Consider the following 13,344-nt stretch of genomic DNA (forward strand, 5'->3'; position numbering starts at 1 on the left):
ACAGACCTGGGGGATCTTGGGTCCGAGAAGATTAAAGGATTTCTAGCACAAGTGAAAAATTCATCACTTTCCCTCTCACCCCTGCTTAACCTCTGGATAGGAAATGATGATTTATGAAGTCACATCTAAGAATGAATTATATTCAAGAATGGCAAAAATCACAACATTAAAGTCTGGGTGGTAAAGCACTGAATTTTTGGATGATCTGATCTCTAGTTACGAGATTAGTTCAGCTTTGGTCTTGAGCTCGTTAGCGCTACCTAAGTTATTATTATTTATAAGAATCAGCCTAAATACCAAACCCACATAAGATGGAGTGGATGGCTCAAGAGGCCTTCTCTGTATCTGGCACCACTAACACTGGCTGGCTCTGTTTCACACCTTTACTCCTGAAGTTGCTTCATGAGGAATACGGTGCCAGGTACCAAGTTAAGCCTTTGCAAAATGAGTGAGTTGGTCTGGCCTAGACATGCAGGGTTCCATTTTCATGGTGACTGGATGGCGGGTAAAGGGTAAAACGATCTGGTTTTGACACATCCTAAGCCACTCCCTAGATGGGTGACCTTGGGCAAGTGACCTGCCCTCCTCAATCTGCTGTAAAGACTAATGAGATCACACACATTCAGCACTGGGCTTGTGCCTGGGACAGGCAAACCCTCCGTATCTAGGGTAGACTTAACTTGAGTGAGCGCACACAGCCACACACAGACACACAGGGTAGAATCAAAGAGAGAAATGACTGAAGTGACCTCCTCGCTCAAGGAGGTATTTGCCAAAGAAAAGCAGCTCTCTGGGCAACGCAAGTACCACTCAGGCTCCAAAGTGGTACTTGGAGTGTTCATCTTTAGAAGGGGCAATAGAGGTCTAGGCACTGTTTTCAAATTTTGTTTCTTGAGCCTTTGCGTTTGCATTGATGCCTTTGGGGCAGCTGTGCATAAGGGTGGGATGGGGGTCAAGGGGTTCAGTAGATTCTGGGGCCCCCACCCCCCCCTCCTCAAGCTAGGGGCAGCTCTGCAGTGAGGTTCTTGTCACAATGCATTTGAAAAAGAGGATCCCGGTGCCTTTGTTTCTGTAAAGGAAATGCACTATCTGGGCGAGCATGCTGAGTTCTTACAGCTGCTTGCTTTTGGAACTTGTGGGATTTGAGCCTGTGGGGCTGTTACCTGCAACCAGGCAAATGTGGCAACCCGAGGGGTGGCGGGGTGGCCAAGTGCCCAGGGACAAGATGACAACAACACCACAGAGAGAAACTCAAGGGCATCAGAAGAAGGAGCCCCAAGTGCTCTGTGATATTGACATTGTCACCCTCTAGATATCCCCTGAATAGCGTGCGCGACATCTAAAAGGTAGGCCAGCCAGAGACCCAGAAATTGGGAGGCAGAGATTCACTCTTCATCCTCTCAGGTGACAAAAGAGAACGAATCCAGGGAGAAACACAATCAGAAGAGCCTCAGGGGCTCAGGGCAATGAGAGTCTTGCAAACTAAAGGTTTCTGAGCACAGCTAAAATGATTCTAGACACAGAAATAATTTCCAATCAGTACCTACACTTGGTGAATGGTATAGAAGCTCTCAGTTACTATGATTTATCCATTTCCAGTTATGTGAACACACACGTGCCTTTTCACAGGAAACCTCACTCCAAGGTTATAAATTTAGCCTCAAAGAAATTAACAAGATGGAAATGTTATCTTTGAGAGGTACAGTGAAGGATAAAAGACACCCGGATTTCCAATACCTGTCAGCTGTTAATTGGTGTCAGATCTTGTGTTGTTTACCTCTTGAAGCCATGATGTCCCCAACTAGAAAATGACCAATTAACTAACCTCTAAGATTCCTCCAGACTCAAAGAATCTAGTACTTAATAAACAATGTACTGAGGCAGTTCCCTTTCACCTCTAGCAGTCATTTTTGCAATTTTTACAAAAGGACCCTTACAGGGACTTCCCTGGTGGCACAGTGGTTAAGAATCCACCTGCTAATGTAGGGGACATGGGTTGGATCCCTGGTTTGAGAAGATCCCACATGCCATGGGGCAACTAAGCCCGTGCGCCACAACTACTGAGCCTGCGCTCTAGAGCCCAAGAACAACAACTACTGAGCCTGTGTGCCACAACTACTGAAGCCCACATGCTCTAGGGCCTGCGTGCCTCAACTACGGAGCCCGAGTATCACAACTACTGAAGCCTGAGTGCCTAGAGCCCATGCTCCGCAATAAGAGAAGCTGCTGCAATGAGAAGCCCGTGCACTGCAGCGAAGAGTAGCCCCTGCTCGCCACAGCTAGAGAAAGCCCGTGCCCGGCAATGAAGATCCAACACAGCCAAAATATAAATTAAAAAATTTTTTTCTTTAAAAAAGGATGCTAACATACGGCGCCATCTTCCTCCTCTTTTCTTCCCATACCTACCTCCAGAACAGACAAGCAACCCGCCAGCTCTGGACCTTCTCCCAGATATTTTTATAGTTCGCTTCAAATCAAAAGGAAATGTCTAATTACCAACCAGCACCTAAAGGACTGACCTCTGCATTTTATCAACAGACCAAAGCAAATATCTGTAAACTTGAATACTAAGTAAGTGTTTAATCTGAGCTGTGTTTGGGATTAATGACATATGAAGATGGCCAGAACCTCTCTACAGGAGCCAGAAAAGTAAGATTTCAAAATGACATGTTGACAAAGCAGTAGCCAACTGCTAGTTGGAAAGGGCTGTCCAAGTATAATCAATTGGTGCAGGAACCTGAGGAAAAACAGGAGTGACCTGAATATTTTTGAAGACCTAAGTAGCGCATGAATACTTTGTTGGTGGTGGTGGTCAAACTTTTAAGCAGCACCAAATGTATAGGAAAGAGTGATGTGAACACACCTTGGGAAATGTCAACTGGTCTTGTAGCCTCTGGACGCAGAAGTCTACCATCTAGCAGTTTAGAGTTAACCAGTTAACCAGTAGGGCTCTGCGACTACTAGCTGTGAGGAGGCCAACTTTTGCAGAAGTCCTGTTTTCAGTCCCATATTGTAAGGGAGGACTTCTTCAAAAGCTGGGAGAATCAAATGAGATTGATTCTCATTGGCTTGCAAGATGCTTAGAACAGACCATAATAGGCACTACATGAATATTTGCAGCTGTTTGTGTTAAACAGTGTGTCTGGCCTTTGTCAGGTGTTGGCACCCCAATTCTGGGGAGCTTCAGAATGTAAAAGTGGGAGAACATGGAACAGGCAAGAAACGTGGATGGCTGGTGGAAGGTACACATGCAGGAAACTCGGGAAAAGATGGGGAAGGAAGGGGATTTTTACAGAATTCCTTACAGGAACTTCCCACATGTTTTACTTCATTTCATCCTCACAGAAACATTATCCCCATTCATAGACGAGGTCACCGGATGTAGGGAGGCAGAGCTGGGATTCCAACTTGGCTGTTTGGTCTGTTTCATCCCCAGAATGGAAACACCATGAGGGTAGGAACTTGGTGCGGCTATAATAAACACGGTTAGTGTGCAAGCCTATCTGTCTCTCCAGGTTAGACCCTTTCTGCTGGACTTCACGGAGGAACATATAGGCAGAAAGGAGGAGGAGAAGGAGCCCATGGATACGTGAGAAGCCACAGAAGTCTCTGAAGCACCTTCTGTGTGCAAGGTGGTGGGAGGATGGGGGAGACAGGTAACCCAACACAGGTCCAGCCCTCGGGTCTGGCCGTGAAAAGCTGTCCAGCGGGAGGAAGGAGGAGAGAATGGGAGAGGCGGGAGCTGCCACACCCTGGTTAATTGTTAATCAGACAATTAACCTGCAGGGACCATGATGACCTCTAGTCTAGTCTGAGGAGGGTCAGTCTCTCTGTGGTCCTCTGCCGGGAGGACCAGCACCAGACTAGTTCCCTGGAAAACCTTTCATCCTACTTACTGCTCAGCCAGTATCTCTTTAAATGAGCCCAGATTGAAAATATCTTTTGTTTTTGGCTATCTGATGATCATATTTCAATCCACATACTTTATAGAAATAGGTCACTCATCATCTGGCCTGTGATGAGGAGAATAAGATCTGACCTTTAAGAAGACAATTCCTATCCAAACACAGCCAGGAGAGTTTCAGCAACGTTCTCAAGATCAGAAAGTCACTTTGAGTGGGTATTCGGAAATCTCTCGAGTGAACTCCCAGATGCTAGAGATGTTGTTGGTGGAGATATTTCTGCCACCTCTGAAGAAACTGCCTCTCGGACTTTCTCGTGTTCCAGCTGGGGAACTCCAGATGTTACCCAGTGGGCAGCTGGTTCCCTGGGGCAGGATGTGTGGGGAAGGCCAGCTCACACAAACAGCAGCTCCCCTCCCAACTGGCAAACAGGGGGAAGGATGTCCTCATAGGGCTGAGATGGAGAATGTGCTCCAATCTTTCAAAAGACTCTGGGCTACTCCACACCGGATATGAGAACGCATCCTCTTGAACAGAATGTTGTCAGGAACCAGGCCTCATCTGTTTTTACACAGATAGAATTCTGATGACCAGCCCTGCTGATCTCAGGAGACAGAAGGGGTGCTTTCCTCTCTGAAAGCAGGGGGAAATTCGAAACAGTGCCCCAAAGAAGAAAGGAATCTGTTGTCCTAAAGGTAAGGGAAGGAAATGACAATCTGTCTGTTTAGACTTTTAGGGAAAAAAAAAAAAAAAAAAAAGGAAGAAGGCATATTCCCAGCAGATCTATAAAAGCTGTAAGGAAAAGCTTTGGCAGACACCCCAGAAATACATACGAGGGAAAGATCTGAACCCTTCTTTATGATGAAGAGATATTTATTTGCCTTACAAATCCTCAATTATGAATTCCTTACAGAAAAGATGTCCTAAGAGAACATGGGAAATAAAGCCACCTGGCAGATTTCAGGATAAACGTGCGATCTCTGGAGAGCATCTTAGAGAATGAAATGTGACTTTTTCACATAAAAAGTGCACGCCTGGAAAACTTTTCATTAGGGTCAGATATTTTAAAAATAAAACAGTTCATGTAAAAGAGCAGTGAAATGGAAGAGCTTTGAAAATAAACATCTTTTGGTGACAGCTAAGAGTCTCTGGGACTCAGAAAAAAAAAAGTGCTCAGTGGCACTTTTGCCAAAGGGTGAAGGGTACAAAGATAATTAAAAAGAGAAATTCAGGGAGGAGGAGAGAGAGAACTAAATAACTGATTTAAAAAATTAGCAGCATCTGGTAAAATACCTAGTTGAAGCTACTGTTCTGGGTTAACTTATACGGTTTCCATTTCTTATATTGTGAAATTAGGGGGCTTAGCCTTCTGGCTCCAAGATTCTGTGATGAGACTGCAATATTGAGAGGGCTGGTCTCATTAAATGGGAAGAGAGCAAAGCCTATGGGAGAAGGGGATGGCGATATTTCTTTTTCAGTTTTTAAAATTCCATCAAAGCCGTTCACTTAGGTTATCATTCTGTCCTGGTTTTCTTTAGCAGGCAAAAATTCCTTTACATGGGAGGGCATAAATATATCAGTATAGACGGCTTTATTAGTTTCGTTTGTTTGTTTGCTTTTTTACCCCCAGTGAGAGAGAGCAGAAAGGGACAACCATGCTGCCTTCTCACAATTTCGATTCAGGCCCGTCCTGCTCACACCATGGCCAGAAACATCCATTCCACAGAAAAAGATTTCGCAGCCCTCACCTGCTACACAGTCCCGTACAGACACACCCTGGAAGAAGGCAAGCCCTCTGGCAGTGCTGCCAGCTGAGCTCGTCTGCAGAGCACTGAACCCCGGACCAACACGAAAGGCCCCTGGAATCCTGTGCATCTTAGATGTAAGAGACGACAGGCAGCCGATAACAGAACTTTAAAAGGCCGGAGAGAAATACAGGGAAGAGACAGAATGGGAGCCAAAAAGAAAGGATGAAGATGGGACTTTCCCTGGCGGTCCAGTGGTTAGGACTCCGTGCTTCCAGTGCAGGGTGTGTGGGTTCAATCCCTAGTTGGGGAACTAGGATCCCACATGCCCTGTGGCAAAAAAGTTGACATAAAGTCATTGCAAAATATAAAGGAAATAAATTTGAATGGTAGGAGTAAAATCTATATTTTTTTTAAAAAAAGGATGAAGATGAGAAGAAGAAAAAAGCCCCCAAACATCACATGATTGATACCAACTTCGGGCCATGTATTTTGAGCTGAATGCAGCCCTGACCATAAAGCTGGCAGACGCCTATCAGATCAGTTCACTGGAAGGAGAGACGGCAGACAGCTGGCACCCTCATTGTTACGTTAGTTATTCATAAACTGCCCAACAATGGCAGGAAGTGCTGGCATTCAGAGAGGGTGAACGTGTGAAGAGTTGAGTCACGGACATGGACGGGTCCCAGGCACGGCAGGCCCTGTGCTGATGACAACACGTTTTTCCCCAGAGCAGAAAGGGTCAGAGCTGGGGGATCCCAGCAGACCTGCAGGGTTCTGTGTTCTTTCTTTTTCTTTCTTTTTTCTTTTTTTAACCAAAAATCCATCACCACATTCTTTGCAATCCTGCTCTTGACAATGAAGATGACTCAACTGCCATCTCATTAATCCCACAGCCCAATTCCTATTAATAGACACAAAATGCCGTTTTGTTTTTGGAAAGAGTGGGTGGCTTCTGCCCCGTATTTCCATTCAAAAAGCCAACATCACTCTCATTGTTCTATTCCTTTAAGAAAGGATGCACTGTGACATTTTTTTGTTGGGGCGGGGGAGTTAATGCAACAACCCACGTGGGCCTGCAGAACATGGGGTGTCTCCTAGGCAAGTCTGTGCCCTTTTCTTTAAATTGGCTGAAAGCAAAAATACATCTCTCTGAGCCCCTCCTCTGCCACTGAAACCAGAACTGCTCTGGGCTCGCAGATTCCAGAAGCAATTCTAGGACAATCCTACACTCTCTCTCACTTTCAGAGCAGCTTTGGAAAGGCTCCATGCGTGTTCAGCATACAGTTGTTTCGTTTTTTCTTTTGTCATTCCAATTTTTTCCCTCTCCCATCTTTCTTTGAGATTTCAAGAAATGGGGGTAAAGAAGAGAGGAACAAACTCTTTAAAGTTCCCATGAAAAGGATTTTGGATGCTTTTTGTGAACCCTGAAAACATCACTGTCCTCAAGTGGTTTGACTTCACAGCTGTCCTCTTAAACTCTACCTGACCCCGGAAAGCTTGGAGGCTCTCCTAGGGCAGAGTGTCTACAACGTCCCCTGCTTCCCCCCTTCCCCCCTGCAGTGGTCAGGCAGCAGGGGTACCCAGAGGTGCAGAGATGGTGAGGAGGCCAAGTTGGAGGCAGGGTGGGGCTCTGCTGGCCTGGAAGGGGACGCTGTGCCCTGAGCTGCCTCAATGACCCCTCCTCCAGGGACCCTCTCAGCAGACATGTTCTGGGACAAGGGTCCTCACATCCTTTCAAAGCCTGCCCACCTGAGCCCCTTCAGAAAAGGATTTGGGACACGGGTTCCAGAACCTTCACAGGGTCTGAATCTCATCCAGTGTGATTTTGGGAGGTGAGGGCTTGATCCCTTTTAATCCAACACGGCTCAGAGGCTCAGCACCTCTAAGGGTCTCTCCTAGGACTATAGGTCTCCCACGGGACAGCCCTGGGTGTTACCACCAAAGATCTCAGGGAGTCTTGGACCCAAGCATTAGTAAATCATTTCTACTCTGCAGACCTTTTCTTTTTGAGATGTTAACCACTGGCTCAGGCCAGTAGTAAGGGTGGATTTCTCACTTTAACGATATCAATAACATTTCTTCATTTCTTTAATATCTAAGACCTCAGATAGCTTTAAAATGACTTAAGTCCAGTACCTGGTAATGATGTGCCCTTGTTAAATAGGAAAATCGTCTTCAATGTTACGAAGAGTTGGAAACATTTTATCTCTGTTTTACATCAATAAATAGTATGCAAACTCTTTGAGGAGAGAAGCTATAACTTTTAAAATGCTGTGCGTAGACCCTAGCAAAGCTCAGGAGCTAGAAAAAATGTTTACACTGTAAAAATCACAGTGTGGCTACACAGCTCAGTTACAGCACAATTTAGGCACAGACAAGGGTGGAAGAATGGATGAAAGATAATGAGGAAGGATGGTCTTTGCAGGAGGAGCCTGATCTGACAAGATTAACCTTTGAAGGTCTGACACCATCATGACAAAAGCCATACGGGTACCGTACAATCCGAGGGAAGATATTGTTGGCTGGTTTATGAGACATCTTGGCAAGGACCAAGATACCACACACTCTGGGAACATAGGAGGTTCTTAAAATGCAGCACATGCAGGATTCTTACTAGTATCCTTCAAAATTTAATTTCAATAATCGTGTTTCATTGACATTAGTCTTGGTGATTATTTTTTAAATTTGACACCAAAAGCAGAGGCACCAAAAGTAAAAATAAACAAATGGGACTACATCAAACTAAAAAGCTTCTGCACAACAAAGGAAACCATCAACAAAAAGAAAACGCAAGCTACTGAACAGGAGAAAATATTTGCAAACCATATATCTGATAAAGGACTAATAACCAAAATATATACAGAACTTGTATAACTCAATAACAACCACCAAAAAAGCCAATTAAAAAATGGGCAGAGGACCTGAACAGACATTTTCCAAAGAAGACATACAAACGGCCAACAGGCACATGAAAAGATACCCAACATCATTAATCATCAGGGAAATGCAAATCAAAACCACATGGGAAATCACCTCACATCTGTCAGAATGGCCATCATCAAAAAGAACACAACAGACACTGGCGAGGACGTGGAGAAGAGGAAAGCTTCTTACGCCGTTGCTGGGAATGTGAGTTGGTGCAGCCACTATGTAAAATGGTATGGAGGTTCCTCAAAAAACTAATAATGGAGCTACCATACGACCCAGGAATTTCACTTCTGGGTATTTATCTGAAGAAATGAAACACTAACTGGAAAAGATATCCGCACCCCCATGTTCATACAGCTTTATTCACAATAGCCATAAGATGGAAACAATCTAAGAGTCCACCACAGGATGACTGGATAGGAAATTGTGATCATAACACACACACAATGGAAGACTATTCAGCCGTAACAAAAAGATGAAATCTTGCCATTTGTGACAATATAAATGGACCCCGAGGGCATTATGCTAAGTAAAGTAAATCAGAGAAAGACAAACACCATTTGATCTCACGAATACATAGACTCTAAAAACAAACAAACAAAAACCAAAAACCCTTGCGCTCATAGATAAAAAGAACAGACTGGTGGCTGTCAGAGGCTGGGGGATGACAGTGGGTGAAATAGCTGAAGGGAGTCAAAAGGTACAAATTTCCTGCTATTAAATAGATGAGTCATGGGGAAATCATGTAAAAAATTTAAAAAGTTTAAAAAATCGTGTATGGAGCACCTACTGGGTATTAGGCCCTGGGCTAGAGGTAGAGAAAAGAATTTTCAAGTGATGATCAGTTTCTCAAAATGCTTTTCAGGACTATTTATTAGACACCATCTTTTTTTTTTTTAAGCATGAGCCAGTACGTGAAAGAGAGAAAATAATTGGTCAAATAGGATACTGGGTTATTCGTATCCTGTTTCCTGAGTCAGAGGTGGATCATAGGGTCTGACGAGTGTCGTAAAAAGAGCGTTTAAATCAGGCAGGTCCCCAAAGATTGACGCCCTCTCATCTTGTGGGATCCCATCACTAAAAGGCCTTCTCAGCATGCAGTCAGGCAGGATGCGCTAAAGGATGAAAAGCACAGGTGGGAGACTGGCCTCGATATCTATCTGGTGGGGGATGGGAAACCATCCCTTCCAGGTGGGACTGCAGGGCCTCAGGTGAAGGCATCTTCTCCTGCACATGAACGGTCAGAGGGGCAGGAGTCACAGCCCTGGAGGCAGCGGTGCACAGATCTACAGGTCCTAGGAGCTCCCCGAGGTGACTGATGGGACGCTTCCTGTGCACAGGTTCTCCCTCATGGACCCACGGTCTTTCCAAAGTCAGGGCAGGGGAGCCTCCCCAGGGAGCCTCAGCCTCGGCCTTAAGGACCCACTTAAGGACCGTTCTTCGGTATATGACTTGCAGGGCGGGGCTGAGTTTGATGTGCTCCCTGGCCTGGACATGGGGGCACGGCTCACACATCCCCACCTCCTCCTCCTCCACCCAGCTTTCCTCTTGCTTAGCTAGCAGCAGAGGGTGGGCAGGGAAAAGGCTGAGGGCCTCAGTCCTACAGATGGAGCCACTGCAGAAGTGGGGAGGGCAGGGGGCCTCGGCTGCCTCCATCAAGCCCAAACAGCTTTGCCTGGGGTCCTCGTCACTAAGTCATCAAATGTGCAAAAATTGGTTTACTTTCCCAGGATAAAGATGCTTATATTAGGTGTGGGAGTGGCTTCAGCAGGAAAAGTTTCTCTTTTGATTCATGTCCTAGCCCTAGGGATTGATTACTAATGTCATGTTGATGGCAGGGGACTTCCCTGGTGGTGCAGTGGTTAAGAATCTGCCTACAAAAAATAAATAAATAAATAACAAACCTAAAAAAAAAAAAAAAAAAAAAAAAAAAAATCTGCCTACCAATGCAGGGGGCACGGGTTCGATCCCCGGTCCAGGAAGATCCCACATGCCATGGAGCAACTAAGCCTGCAAGCCACAACTACTGAGCCCATGCACCTAGAGCCAGTGCTCGAAAACAAGAAAAGCTGTAGCACTGAGAAGCCCACACACGGCAACAGAAGAGTAGCCCCAGCTTGCTGCAACTAAAGAAAGCCTGCAAACAGCAACAAACACCCAACACAGCAAAAAAAAGAAGAAAAAAAAAAAGCTGATGGCGGTAACAGAGAGAAATTGCTTTCCAGTCTTAAAGGTGCCCGAATCTCATTTCTTCTTCTTCTTTTTTTTTTTTTTTTTTTTTGGCCATGCTGTGCAGCATGCGGGATCCCAGTTCCTCGACCAGGGATTGAACCCGTGCCCCCTGCAGTGGAAGCGCAGAGTCCCAACCACTGGATTGCCAGGGAAGTCCTTGGATGTCATTTCTGATGGCTGAATGTCAGTTCTATGTCAGAACCTTTGGGGCTCCTGCTCACCACCTGCTTACCACCTCCTCTGTACCTGCTGATAGGTTTGTACCCCTGGAGGCTGCCAGAGACAAAGGGCCTGAGCAGATGGACCAGGACACAGGTTTAATCCTGAGCTACACACCCACCTCAGGCTTTTACCTCTTCTTCAGCAAGAACAGTGGCTCTCAAAGTATGGTCCCCAGACCAGCGGCATCCACATCACCGGGGAACTTCTCAGAACTTGCTAGAAACACAAATTCCCAGGCTCACCCCAGACCTACAGATCAGACACTCCAGGGCCGAAGCCCAGCTACCTGAGTTTGAATGAATCCTCCAAGGGGTTCTGATGCACTAGGAGTTCAGGGAACCCCTGAGCTGGAAGAATCTATTCTCCTTCTAGGTATAACATGCCACGTTCCAAAAGAACGTAGATGTCCAAGTGGATATGAAACCACAGCAGGGATGCATCGCCTCACTGAGGCTGCAGGAAGAATGGGGCTCATCTGTGGCTGGATCAGGAGAACAGTGCGCAGATAAATCCAGGCTCAACTCTGAGACTCTGGGCTTTAACAGAAAGTAGGCGTGTCTAGGGGACAATCACTGAGCTGGCTCTGGCCCTGCCCTGCATCATTCTGCAGGGGACAGGGAGTGGCTGGAATTCAAGGCAGGGGGCTTTGAATGGCATTCTCTTTGCTACAGCGTTGTGCACAGTCTTCACTGCAAACCTTTAAGACTCAGAAATAGTAATTCCTTGGCCCACTGTATTGACGAAAAACGTTTAAGAATCCAAGACAAAGGGTTGACGGTGAACCTTAACGGTGACCTGGGGGAGGCAGAGCCACCTTTGTGGGGCCTGAAACTTACCTAATTTTGGTGCCTCTGTTTAAGAAAAAGAACACAAAATGTATTACCTTCACAGATTTTATAAAACCCATGGCGGGACTTCCCTGGTGGCAGGGTGGTTAAGAATCCGCCTGCCAATGCAGCGGACTAGGGTTCAAGCCCTGCTCCAGGAAGATCCCACATGCCGTGGAGCAACTACACCCGTGCACCACAGCTACTGAGCCTGTGCTCTAGAGCCCTCGAGCCACAACTTCTGAGCCCGCATGCTACAACTATTGAAGCCTGTGTGCCTACAGCCCGTGCTCTGCAACAAGAAAAGCCACCACAATGAGAAGCCTGTGCACGGCAACAAAGAGTAGCTCCTGCCCACCGCAACTAAAGAAAGCCTGTGTGCAGCAACAAAGACCCAATGAAGCCAAAAAAAACCACCAAAAAACAAAAGAACTATGGCCACGTGAACACCTGGCCAGTCCTGGGGCCCCCCAGGACCTTAGAAAGGTCTGTCCATCTTCACCCTCGCCCTTCGGGCCTGAATGTTTTCCTGGCTCTGGTTGGACTCCGCCAGCCCAGAAGCCAGCTGGACAGCTTTCAGCTTCCCCCACCCCCGATCCTGTCTTTATCCTTTTTTTATTTCATTGTTCCTGTCTGCAGTCACCAGATTTATAGAGATAACCCTGAAAGATGAGGTAGGGCAAAGACTTCTGGCTTTACTCTCTGGCTCAAAGGCAAGGACGTGTGCACGGGCTCCAGGAATAAGTGGGCCTTGGCCACGTGGCCTGGGGAGTGACCTGCATTATACTTTCCTAACACTTCCAGGCAATTTTTGCCTCCCTTGCATTCCCTGCGCCACTCAAACACCGCCCTTCCTGTCACTTCAGGTCACGGCATCCCTTCTCCTGCAGTCCAGCCCGATCTGAACCTCAGGGCTTTTCTGCCCCTCCCAACACCCCATGACAGATGACCTGCCCAGGCTCCACAGAAACAGGCCATCAGATCCCCTGACCCTCCCTATCGAAAGGTGCCAGACCACACGGTGCGACAAGTCACTCCTTTCCAAACGATCAAGAGTTTTCCGCGCTTCTGAAAGCCTCGGGAAGTTCCCCTGAGAATGGAATGTAGCTCACCCAGCACCACCACCCTGACCTGCAGCCCTTCCTTACATGACTCTCCTTGAGTGACACACGAGTGACCGCCGCCTTCCGTCCTTGGAGCCGACATTCCTGTCGGTCCGCCATCAGCACTGGGAAGGCTCTGGGGGCGGCTTGGAGAGGCCCAGGTGTCCTCCCCAGGCTGGCAGGGTCTACTGCCTCTCTCCCCTCCCCCACCCCCGCCCCGCTTTGATACTTTGGCCTATTTTCTCACATCCCCATTCGCCTGCAAACATTGGTCTGGACGCCCGCGCCGGCTCCCCGCGCGCCGGCTCCCGGCCACGCCGACCGGTCCCCCTCCTCCGTGGAGCCCCCCGGGGCTGCAGGCCCGCCTGGGGGCCTCTCTCGG

The 13,344-nt window shown here is 47.1% G+C and overlaps 1 protein-coding gene across 6 annotated transcripts in view; it reads right to left on the minus strand.

Moving 5' to 3' along the window:
* The window catches only part of FRMD4A (FERM domain containing 4A), a 450,104-nt gene that overhangs the window by 34,698 nt on the left and 402,062 nt on the right, over window positions 1–13,344 (minus strand). The gene's annotated exons all lie outside the window — the stretch shown is intronic.

Source organism: Hippopotamus amphibius, chromosome 4 (assembly GCF_030028045.1).
Source record: "Hippopotamus amphibius kiboko isolate mHipAmp2 chromosome 4, mHipAmp2.hap2, whole genome shotgun sequence".
Classification (NCBI taxonomy): Eukaryota; Metazoa; Chordata; class Mammalia; order Artiodactyla; family Hippopotamidae; genus Hippopotamus; species Hippopotamus amphibius.